Genomic DNA, 12,004 nt, shown 5'->3' with positions numbered 1-12,004 from the left:
TAAGGCACTTCACTGGCTTCCTATCAGTTTTAGAGTCAATTTTAAGATTCTGGTCATTACATATAGAGCTCTGCATGGCCAAGCACCCCTGTATATTCAAGATCTTTTAAGCAGTCACTCTTGTAGCTGGTCTCTGAGGTCTTCTGGCAAAGACCTTTTAGCCATTCCCAGAACTCTTCTTAAAGGGGACCGTGCTTTCTGTGTGGTGGCCCCATGACTCTGGAACTCTTTCCCGAAAGCACTGAGAACTCTGGGATCAGCTGAACTTTTTAAAAAGCATTTAAAGACACATCTTTTGGCCAAGCTTTTAATTAACAGTATTAGTGTTTCTGTATTTGGATTTTTAATTACTTTTAATATGTTTTAGCATGTTTTCTTTAATTGATATGTTCTTTTACTTGTTCTCTCTTATTGTAAAGCACTTTGTGACTCGATGTCTGGGAAAGGTGCTATATAAATAAACCTTTACTTACAAACTAACTTACTACAGTAAACAGGTTTGTTGAGTCTATTTGGCTCATTCAGACCTCAAATGACTATGCACGTCTATACAATACAGTAGAATACTGCTAGATTAGCATACAACCCCAACCCTACCATATTAGTCAAACATTTTTAAGTGTATTATATATATATATATATATATATATATATATATATATATATATATATATATATATATATATATATATATATATATATATATATATATAAAAATTCTCATATGGAGCTGAGCACCCCTAATTGAAAATCCTGAGCTCTGTCATCGAATTATTCATTTGTATCTAATAAATTACTAATATTTTTGGCATCGAAGAAATCCCTCTCCTGACCTTTTTTATTGAACACACATGGAATTGGTTTGATATTTCAACACCTACTTCAGTGTGGATCTTCATGTGTAGTTTAAGATGTGAAGATTGGCTGAAGCTCTTCCCACAGTGAGTGCATGTGAATGGTTTCTCTCCAGTGTGGATCCTCATGTGTTGATTAAGGTTTGACGAGACGCTGAAACTCTTCCCACATTGAGAACAAGTGAATGGTTTCTCTCCAGTGTGAATCCTCATGTGTTTATTATAGTTTGATGAGAAGATGAAACTCTTCCCACACTGAGTGCATCTGAATGGTTTCTCTCCCGTGTGGATTTTCTTGTGTTTATTAAAGGTTGATATTTGTCTGAAACTCTTCCCACAGTGTGTACATGTGAATGTTTTCTCTCCATTGTGGATCCTCATGTGTTGAGTAAATTGTGATGACTGGCAGAAACTCTTCCCACACTGAGTGCATATGAATGGTTTCTCTCTAGAGCGGATCTTCATGTGTTTATTAAGGTTTGATGATTGGCTAAAGCTCTTCCCACACTGAGTGCATGTCAATGGTTTCTCTCCAGTGTGGATCCTCATGTGTTTCTTAAGGTTTGATGATTGGCTAAAGCTCTTCCCACACTGAGTGCATGTCAATGGTTTCTCTCCAGTGTGGATCCTCATGTGAATCTTAAGATCCCCTTTTCCTCTACAACTCTGTCCACACTGAGTGCAGGTGAAATGACTCTTGTCTCTCGTTTTCAAAATCCTGTAAGTCTGTAAATGATTTTTTTCTTCAACTTTGACATGATGTTCCTCCTCTTTACTCGCCACATTCTCTTCAATTACGTCTAAAATAAAAACAGGTTTTTATTAAGTCTTTAAAACTGTCATCAAAATCTGCAGTCAAAAGGTGTTAAAATCATTGGTTACACAAGCTGTAATTGTGATGCACATTAATGTAACAAATCTGCATAAAGCTTGAAAAGTGCACCTTTAACCCCCGTGTGGTACTGGGTTGTTTTTATCCAGTCTGGGGTGATTTTAAGTTTTAATTTGGCCAAAACTTTATCAGTGTTTTAGCAAATAGACTAATGGTGGATGACTAGTCTTATTTTGAAACATACATTTGGAAATTACTTTGGAACTCATCAAAAACTAAATAATAAACACTCTGGGCAAATTGACTACCCTTTCATTATGTTTGTGGCTGTTTTTACCCCACTGACTTCCATTACAACCACATTTTTTGATTGCAAAACCATGACGGCAAATAATCATGCATTCTTGAATGTTGGTGTTTTCCCTGTTGGGAAGAGGTCAAATTTGTGATTTTTAGTGTTGATCACTTTCCTAGGAGTGGCGAGCTGACCAAAATTACACATAGAGAGCATCAACAACTCATCCAAAAGGTCACAAAAGACCAATTACAACACCCAAAGACCTGCAGGCCTCACTTGCCTTAGTTAAGGTGAGCGTTCATGACTCCACCATGGTGTAGTCACAACAACCTGGAGCTCAACACGCTCAAAACAGTGGAGATGATAGTGGACTTCAGGAGGAACCCCCCTGCCCTCTCCCCACTGAGCATCATGGACAGCATTGTGGCAGCAGTGGAGTCATTCAGGTTCCTGGGCACCACCATCTCTCAGGACCTGAAGTGGGACACTCACATTGACTCCATTGTCAAAAAAGGGAAGTTTAACCTCCCAAAGGAGCTGCTGAAACAGTTGTACACCCGTTTCCACTGAGTGGTACGGTACGGTTCGGTTTGGTACGCTTTTATGGCCGTTTCCACTGTCAAAAAGCGTACCGAACCGTACCGTACCACTTTTTCTTTTACACTTTCGAAAGGGTACCAAACACGAGAAAGGGTACCAAAAGGCGGAGCCACACGCGCAGCTGAACGCTATTGGTTTACAGAGATACGTCATTTGCTTACGCAACAAGCCAGAATGAAAACAAAAACCCCACCATGTTTGAAATACACAGCGAGAGATTACAGCGGAATTATAAATACATATAATAACGAGCCATGATCGACCCGGGCTCAAACAAACCTTGTCATCGTCTTGATAAACAGCCACAAATCCAAGAAGAAGAGCAGATTTACCCTGTGCCCCGTAGTTTTTGACGAGCCAGTCTGAAGCGCGAGCGGTTTCGCTTTCTTCCTTGCGTTCGCGCGCGTCTAACATTATATCTGAAATAACAAACTTCTTGAGCTGATGATAATAACCTGCGCTTGATTATTGACGTGCTTTTGAAACCCGATCCTGTCAGACACTGACAAACGCGAGAGTGAAGCGCGAAGAAACAAAGGAGAAGCTGGAAAAAAGGAGCACATTATTATTCAGCAAACATGAACAAAATGCCATGTATAACTAACTTATTATCTTCACATTTTGGACTAATATGAACCGGGAATGACGGAATTACTGTCTAAAAGAGGCTACATGTGCTGCTGAAGATTACAGACACAGATGAGAGGTTTTCACTGACTGTAGGCTATATTTTGTGTTGTTTTGAACCTAAATACGGACGAAATGTCTGCCGTGTGTAGTTCTTCTGTAGTTGGTAATATATCAGAGACTGTAAGGGGCTGTATGTGTTTATATATGTTCATTTATTTAGTTATTTAATATAATTACAGACATTTCAGTAGGCTGTTTCGCACTGTCATTGATCTGCAGTTATAATCAACTCATGTTCATTGAAAAGTTAGTAATAAACATTTCTACACAAGTATTTATGTGTATGAAGCATCTGTTTTGTGAGAAGTGCTTCTCATATGATATGTGAGCAACCTGTACAGCTTTATTGTAGACATTTCCTCCAGCGAGAATGACGTCGACTGAAACTTTCTGTCATACACCACGCCCACCAAAAGGGTACCCTTGTTAGTGGAAACACAAGCCTGATAAAGGTGACCCGTACCAAACCGAACCGTACCAGTCAGTTGAAACGAGCCAAAAATCCTTCTGGACCCCTCACACCCAGCACACTGCCTCTTTGAACTTTTACCTTCTGGTCGACGCTACAGAGCACTGCGCACCAGAACAGCCCGACACAGAAACAGTTTCTTCCCTCAGGCAATCCATCTCATGAACACTTGATGATAATAATTGTGGAACCAACATCACTACTTGCTATACACTTTTATACACATATACACTTATTTAACAACACACTTTACATGCCAATTTGCACATAACAGCTGCACATATAACGTTGTATATAATAATAAACGCGTACATACACTTGTCAATCTGTATATTTGCATGCACTACTTACTTCTATTTTTTTTAATATATATATTATCTGTTTTTTGTCCTGTCTCTGTAATCCTGTTGCACTGTAGAAGCTCTGTCACCAAAACAAATTCCTTTTATGTGTGAACATACCTGGCAATAAAGCTCTTTCTGATTCTGAAAGAAACTGGGACAAAATGTAGCAGAGCTCCAATAAGAAAAGCACTGCTGAGCTGAAACAACATAAAAGCTCGTCTCAGGTTTGCCAGAAAACATCTTGATAATCTCCCAAGACTTTTGGGAAAATGCTCTGTGGACTGACAAAGGATAAATACTTTTTGCAAAGTGTGTGCCATTATGTGTGGTGTAAAAGTAACACTGCATTTCAGGAAATGAACATCATACCAACAGTAAAATGTGGCAGTGGTAATGGGTGACACTAAAATGATGATATCACAAACAAAATATCCTAAAGGAGAACGTCTGGCCATCTGTTAGTGACCTCAAGCTAAAGCAAACTTGGGTTCTGCAGCAGGACAATGATCCTAAGCACACCAGCAAATGCACTTCTGAATGGTTGAAGAAGAAAAAATAAATACTTTGGAGTGGCCTAATCTGCGCTGTGGAATGACCTTCAAAACACGGTTCATGCTTGAAAACCCTCCAATGTGGCTCAGTTAAACAATTCTGCAAAGATGAGTGGGCCGGAATAAACACCAACCTATTTGTTGTTCAGTATCTTCATGTTTAATTCTGCTGGGTTCTGGATCACTCATGTTCTCGCTGTCCTTCAGTAAACTCTTCACTTGAGCCTGATGGGAATATTCCTGTATTTTTAATGGAAACACTTGTATTAAATATTCAGTACATAATTTACAATCATAACTGTTTCCTAAACATCATTAACTGTATTAAAAACATACAAACAACAACAACAACACTGATAAAAAGTCTTTCAGTCTGATCAATGATATTGTAAAATTCCTCCAGAAAACATCTTTTTTAAACATTTTCCCCAAAATATTTCCTGAATTAAAACACTCTAATATCATTTTATAAATACATCCTATTAAAATGTTTTATCATCAAAATATTCTTACACAAGCTACAAATAGGTGTTTCTTCCCCGTTTAATAATTATACGTGCAAGTCTTGAGTAGCCGATTCTACATCTCATGTGTGCAGCGTGATCATGTCTCTGATTGTTTACATTTATCTCTCAATATTTTAATGAATTAAGTGTTTTATATTATTATACTAATCCCAAATTCAGTTTTACTGCTAAATAAAGCGTTTGAGTCTCTTCAAGGGTTTACACAAGCTTATGTTCAGTTAAAAAGTCAATATTCAATATAATCAGCATTAAACTACCTCTTAGTGAATGAATTAGATGGAGATACAAATGAAAGGTGCCCAGATAACCCGTGAGTAAGACATTACAAGAGTGTTTACAGCGTAGCATCGAGCTAAAAACAAGAGAGTATATTAGCATTGACCACATATGTTACAGCAGTTCAAACCGCAAGATAATTCCCGCAAGTCTGCGAACGCTACTATGGTCAGATATCATACACTTACTCTGAATAGACGAACAACACCCGTAACATGAGAGGAATTAAACCAATTAATCATCAAACAGGAAAACTCAGCTCTCTCCGATCTCCGCCTCAGAATAAGCGCCGTGAGGGATATTTGCCTGCACGCTGATCAGCGAAAGCTGATTAGCTGCCAGACTGACTCTGTGACAGCCAGTTGGCTGCCTGTGGCTGGTTCTGAGAAAACTGATTGGCTGCCTGTAGGTTCAGAAGAATTTTTATTTTTAATTTTTTTGCATTTCCTCCACAGACTGTTATTATTATTACTACTACGGCAAGAACGATACATATAAAACAATGCCAGAGGTGTACACAAAATGAAAAGTATATATAAAAAACTTATATAGAAGTACAAAAACTCAATAGGTAAAACAAAATAAAATAACAGGAGAAGATAAAAAATAAAATATTACAGATAAATAATGGGCAACGCAGTGTATTTTTAGTTCCGGTTTACCTTTGAATGAATGGGAGACTTCTCTGGAAAATTTACAAATAAACATAACATTGCACGATCTGATTTAAGACTATTATTGGTATTGGGCATGTCCAAATGTTTCCCTTTCAATACTAAACTGCTTTATGAGTTCGAAAATGATTGTTTAGGTTATTAAGTATAGGAATAAACTATTGTTTATCATGGAAAGCAACCTTTTCACTTAAGTTTATTTCCTCAATAATGGATTTGTTTTAACTTTAATGCTGCCCTGAATATAAATTTATATTAGGTTATATGAAAATGTTCCAGCATGAGCACAATTCTTTACTAAATCTTCTTATATATTACCTGGTGTGTATATAAATGCAATCAGTTTAATCATTGATTGTTTACTGATCTAGTAATGTTTTGTTCAGTTGATCCATTTGAATTAATTATGTTAATTGTTACAAATAATGTAATAGTCTAATAATACTGAATTAAAAGGTTGTCTTCTTGGTGTTATTTTTGCAATTGTAATTTTTTATGATTTTGATTGACTATTAAGAGTCACATACAACATTGTTATTCTATTTCATTTAATCTGAATATTAAATAGACATCAATGTTTTATGTTCATGAATAAAATACCTATAGAGGAAATAATGTCAGAGAACTGAGCAGTAGAATGTGATTAATATGAATGTGTTTGTGAATTAGCTGTTTACTGTATACAACCACAGTAAAACACCCACAGTTATTTATTTTTTATTATTCAGGACACCAAAAAAATAATACAAATAATTCTGACATAAAGAAAAAATGTTCAGCAGCCGTGTGAACATCTGAAATCTTAATTTGACAAATGCTAACAAGTACATGTCAACTTCATCTGCAGTAAAGACAGCAACACACGGCAATACTCTGTTTAAAGTCCCTTTTTCTTGGTTCAAGCAGAAATCTGGACGATCCGTAAGTTTTTTTTAGATGTCAGATGTCTCACCTTGAATGCAGACAACAGAAAACAGCTGTAGTCACAGTCTAACCGTTATTGTAGTAAATATACAGCTGTCTGGGTGAGTTCTTTATGGGGATTCCTGTGTAGGCGGAAGTAACGATACACTGCATGGACTGAAACCGGAAACCGTGTTACGTCATGTGAAAAGGGTCTATTCAGTCAGGAGAAATAGTAAGTGGTTTGTTTTGGGAGTGCACCTATTATCAAGTGTTTTGGGTTGACTTTATATTTTCTTAAAAATGTTTAAACTACGTTAAGCGTTTTAGAATGTAGTAACTTAATTTAGCTTAGCGTTAGCTTAATCGTAACTTGCTTTCATGTAACGGAATCAGGGTTAACATTATATTTCAGTCAGGATAGCGTGACATTTGCTTCTTAATATCTTGATCTTGGTTTTGTGTGATACACTCTGAAAATATGAACTGATAAAGAAGGTAAGAAACATAAATAAGAAACACCCATGAGAAGTGTTCAGTTGACACGTTGGTAATGTCCACAATCAGTCGGAGGTTAAACTGGGCTGTGATATCTAATAGCTTTATTTTAATTTTTTTTTTTTAATCAAGGCCAAATCAAAGGTTTAAAGGGCTTTTATTTTATAATTCAACATCAGATGGCCATGAAAATGGCTTAATTGACATCGTGTGATCAATCTAAGGTGTAGCTGCTTGTGCAATCAATTTGTTTTATTGGTTTACCTTTTTAAATACAGTGACAGCAGTATCTTTTATAAGATTTTAATGGCTTTTATTTTGTAATTACGGATAAAGCAATCTCGAAATTCTGGTTATTTATTTGCATTCATTTGTTGTTTTTTCATTATTAATGAGTATTTTATCATGACTCAGTGAGATGCTTGTTTATGATAGATCAGCATTAGCAACAACAGTATTTGTGTTCAGTTCAGTTTTTACCGATCTACCGTAATACACAGTGTATGAGCGATCGCTGAAATACCTTGGCGGCTAGAATGACTTTTTTGACTTGGCGGCTTCGCCAGTTCCAAAGAAGAAATATCGACAGGTTTACCACATCAACCTGCTGAAGGAGTCGAGCGAGACGAAGAAGGAAGGAAGCAGAGAAAGTACTGATGGTGAGAGAGGTGAAGGAGGATAAAGATGAACATGCTGAGGAGATGCTGAGTTACACAGAGAGAAGCTGCTGAGCTGAAGCTGGATCACCTGGAGGAGGGCAAGAAACACGAGTTAAAGGAGGTACTTAATGCTTACCAATTTTTGTTCCAGGAGAGGCCAGGAAGAACGGAGGTAACCCAACACACCAACCAACTAACAGACACAACACCATCAAGACAACAACCATATCATGTTCCTAAAAAAAAAAAAAAAAAAAAAAAAACTGTTAAAGCCACTGAAGGAGGAACTAGAAACCATGAAGCAACTGGTATTAGTTGAACATCGTCATCGGAGTGAAGCAGTCCTATAGGTATCGTCCAAAAAAAGGATGGATCTTAAGGATCTGTGTGGACTTCAGGAAACTTAATGCTCAATCCACGTTCCATGCTTACCCCATGCAGAGGATCGATGATTTGCTGGAGAGAATAGGACAGGCCCGCTACATAACCACACTGGATCTTTGCAAAGGTTACTGGCAGGTGCCCCTCCATCTTTCATCGAAACCCCTCACTGCCTTCAGAACCCCTCTTGGTCTATATCAGTTTACGGTACTTCCGTTTGGGTTACATGCGGCACCTGCAACATTCCAGCGCCTCATGGACTGTGTTCTCCGGGGCTTTGAAAGTTTTGCGTCTTCTTACCTAGACGACGTGGTGATATTCAGTTACATGTGGGTGGACCATCTGCAGCACGTAAAACAGGCCCTGGAGAAAATTTAAGGAGCGGGTCTGTCCTTAAATGTGACGAAGTGCGAGTGAGGACAGAAAGAAACCAACTACCTGGGGTACAGACTGGGCAATGGTGGAATCAGACCACAGGTAGAAGCAATTGGGAGGAGCCGAAAACCTAGGACCAAAAAGGAGGTTGCGTTCCTTCCTAGGATTGATGGGCTGGTGCCGACGATTCATCATTACTTTGCATCGACGGTAGAACCCCTAACAGACTTGCTCGCTAATTATGAAGAATCCAGTTGTTTTGACTGATGTCTGTGAACAGGCGTGGACTACTTTCAAGGAGAGGCTACGTACTCCTCTAATGTTGAAGAGCCCTGATTACTCTCAGAGATTCATGGTGCGAGTGGATAGGATAGAGGGATTGGCGCGGTACTTGGGTACCAAGGACAAGAGCAACCTGTAGTATTCCTGAATCGGAAGTTGTTGCCCAGAGAGATTTGATACTCTACCATAGAGAAGGAGTGTCTAGCAATTAAGTGGTCCCTGGAATCCCTCCGCTACTACCTCCATGGGTTGGAGTTTGACTTGGAAATCGACCAGAGCACTTACTTTGATTAACTCCATGAAAGATACTAATGCCAGAGTGACCCGGTGATACCTGACATTATAGCCTTTCCAGTTTAAGATAAGTCATTGCCCTGGGAGGAAAAATTTTGTAGCCGACTTCCTGCTAGGTTACTGGACAGTACACGGCTTGGAGAGGGCGAGGATAATGTGGAGATGTGTAATCTGTTTTTGTTAATAAATAATATTTTAAATTGTAATTTAATAAACCGTCTATTTTTTGTTGCATCAGTCATTGTTGGGATTATAAAGCTGGAAGTATTAACAACTTATATCGAAATTCATTGATTTATTGGTCAATATGGAAATAATAAAATATCGAGTTTTTGCCATATCGCCCAGGCCTACTCTTGACGAGTGTATGATGGTCTGTTGATTGTCTAAAACTCTTCCCACACTGAGAACACGTGAATGGTTTCTCTGCCCAGTACAAGATTCTGACGGTATGATAACCTTGGATAAAAATATCAGTTTGCCCGTATTGTGATTAGTGCTCTAATATATGCTCTTTTTAAATGTCTGGGTAAAAAAAAACTAAAACTTTTTCCCTTTTAAGCACAAAATATTTTATTTTGAGAAAAATTGTAAATATTGTGGAGCAGTAAATATGTCAGGCTGAATAATTCAAATGAATCGTTGACTTCTGCTGACTTCATTAGTTTCAGAAACACTGATTTCTTTACAATTTAAAACAGCATCTTTGGATACCTTTACAAACAAAACAAAAAAAGAATCTGACATACCACAGGAACGATATAGCAGAACATTTTGCTGGTTTTAAAACCTTGATTTTTCCAAACCGCCATATACCTTGAAAACGGTTATCGTCCCATGCCTACACCAGTGTGGATCCTCGTGTGTTGATTAAGGTGTGAAGATTGACAGAAGCTCTTCTCACACTGAGTGCATGTGAATGGTTTTTCTCCAGTGTGGATATTCATATGTAGTTTAAGGTTTGAAGATCGGTTGAAACTCATCTCACACTGAGTGCATGTGAATGGTTTCTCTTCAGGTGTTTATTAAGGCTTGATGAGAAGATAAAACTCTTCCCACACTGAGTGCATGAGAATGGTTTCTCTCCAGTGTGGATCTTCAGGTGTTGGTTAAGGTTTGAAAATCATCTGAAACTCATCTCACACTGAGTGCATGTGAATGGTTTCTCTCCAGTGTGGATCTTCAGGTGTTGTTTAAGGCTTGATGAGGAGATGAAACTCTTGCCACACTGAGTGCAAGTAAATGGTTACTCTCCAGTGTGGATCTTCAAGTGTTCATTAAGGTGTGAAGATTGACTGAAACTCTTCCCACACTGAGTGCATGTGTATGGTTTCTCTCCAGTGTGGGTCTTCATGTGTTGTTTAAGGTTTGAAAATCGTCTGAAACTCATCTCACACTGAGTGCATGTGAATGGTTTCTCTCCAGTGTGGATCTTCAGGTGTTGTTTAAGGCTTGATGAGGAGATGAAACTCTTGCCACACTGAGTGCAAGTAAATGATTTCTCTCCAGTGTGGATCTTCAAGTGTTCATTAAGGTGTGAAGATTGACTGAAACTCTTCCCACACTGAGTGCATGTGAATGGTCTCTCTCCAGTGTGGATCTTCATGTGTTGATTAAGGTGTGAAGATTGACTGAAGCTCTTCCCACACTGAGTGCAAGTAAATGGTTTCTCTCCAGTGTGGATCTTCAGGTGTTCATTAAGGTGTGAAGATTGACTGAAGCTCTTCCCACACTGAGTGCATGTAAATGGTTTCTCTCCAGTGTGGATCTTCATATGTAGGTTAAGGTTTGATGATCGGCCGAAACTTTTCCCACACTGAGTGCAGGTGAATGGTTTCTCTCCAGTGTGGATCTTCATATGTAGGTTAAGGTTTGATGATCGGCCGAAACTTTTCCCACACTGAGTGCAGGTGAATGGTTTCTCTCCAGTGTGGATCCTCATGTGAATCTTAAGATCGCCTTTTACTCCAAAACTCTTTCCACACTGACTGCAGGTGAAATGATTTGTGTGTCTCGTTTTCAAAATACCGTAAGTCTGTAAATGATTTTTTTCCTCAACCTTGACATGATGTTCCTCCTCTTTACTCTCCACATTTTCTTCAATTAGGTCTGAAATTAAAAAAATCAGGTTTTTATTAAGTCTTTAAAACTCTCATCAAAAGCTGAAGTCAAAACACACTAAACACATGAGCCACATTTCCACTGTCAGGCCAGTGCGAGCCAGGGCTTTTATCAGCCTGGGCCATGCCAATAGCCCAGGAGCTTGAGCAATGAGGCTGAAATCATGTCGTGTTTTCACTGTCAAGCTAGTACTTCGCTGCGCATAACGCAAACACCGCCCCCAGAACGTCTCCCCAAATCAAACATCACACAACCGGAATCAGCCAGATTCAGCCAGATAATGCATCAAGAAAAGATTAAAATGTAGACAAACAAATGACATGTTACTGTACAGGATTACATTATATGGCTATACGCACAGGACTGTGTATTTTCA

General features: G+C 38.4%; 2 pseudogenes; both read right to left on the bottom strand.

The window, feature by feature from the left end:
- The window catches only part of LOC130216691 (zinc finger protein 721-like), a 33,374-nt pseudogene extending 27,543 nt beyond the window's left edge, over window positions 1-5,831 (bottom strand).
- Window positions 1-12,004, bottom strand: part of LOC130220676 (gastrula zinc finger protein XlCGF57.1-like) — a 28,604-nt pseudogene that overhangs the window by 10,994 nt on the left and 5,606 nt on the right.

Source organism: Danio aesculapii, chromosome 3 (assembly GCF_903798145.1).
Source record: "Danio aesculapii chromosome 3, fDanAes4.1, whole genome shotgun sequence".
Classification (NCBI taxonomy): Eukaryota; Metazoa; Chordata; class Actinopteri; order Cypriniformes; family Danionidae; genus Danio; species Danio aesculapii.
The sequence above is the reverse complement of the archived record's forward strand: the minus strand, read 5'-3'. Positions and strand labels throughout refer to the sequence as shown.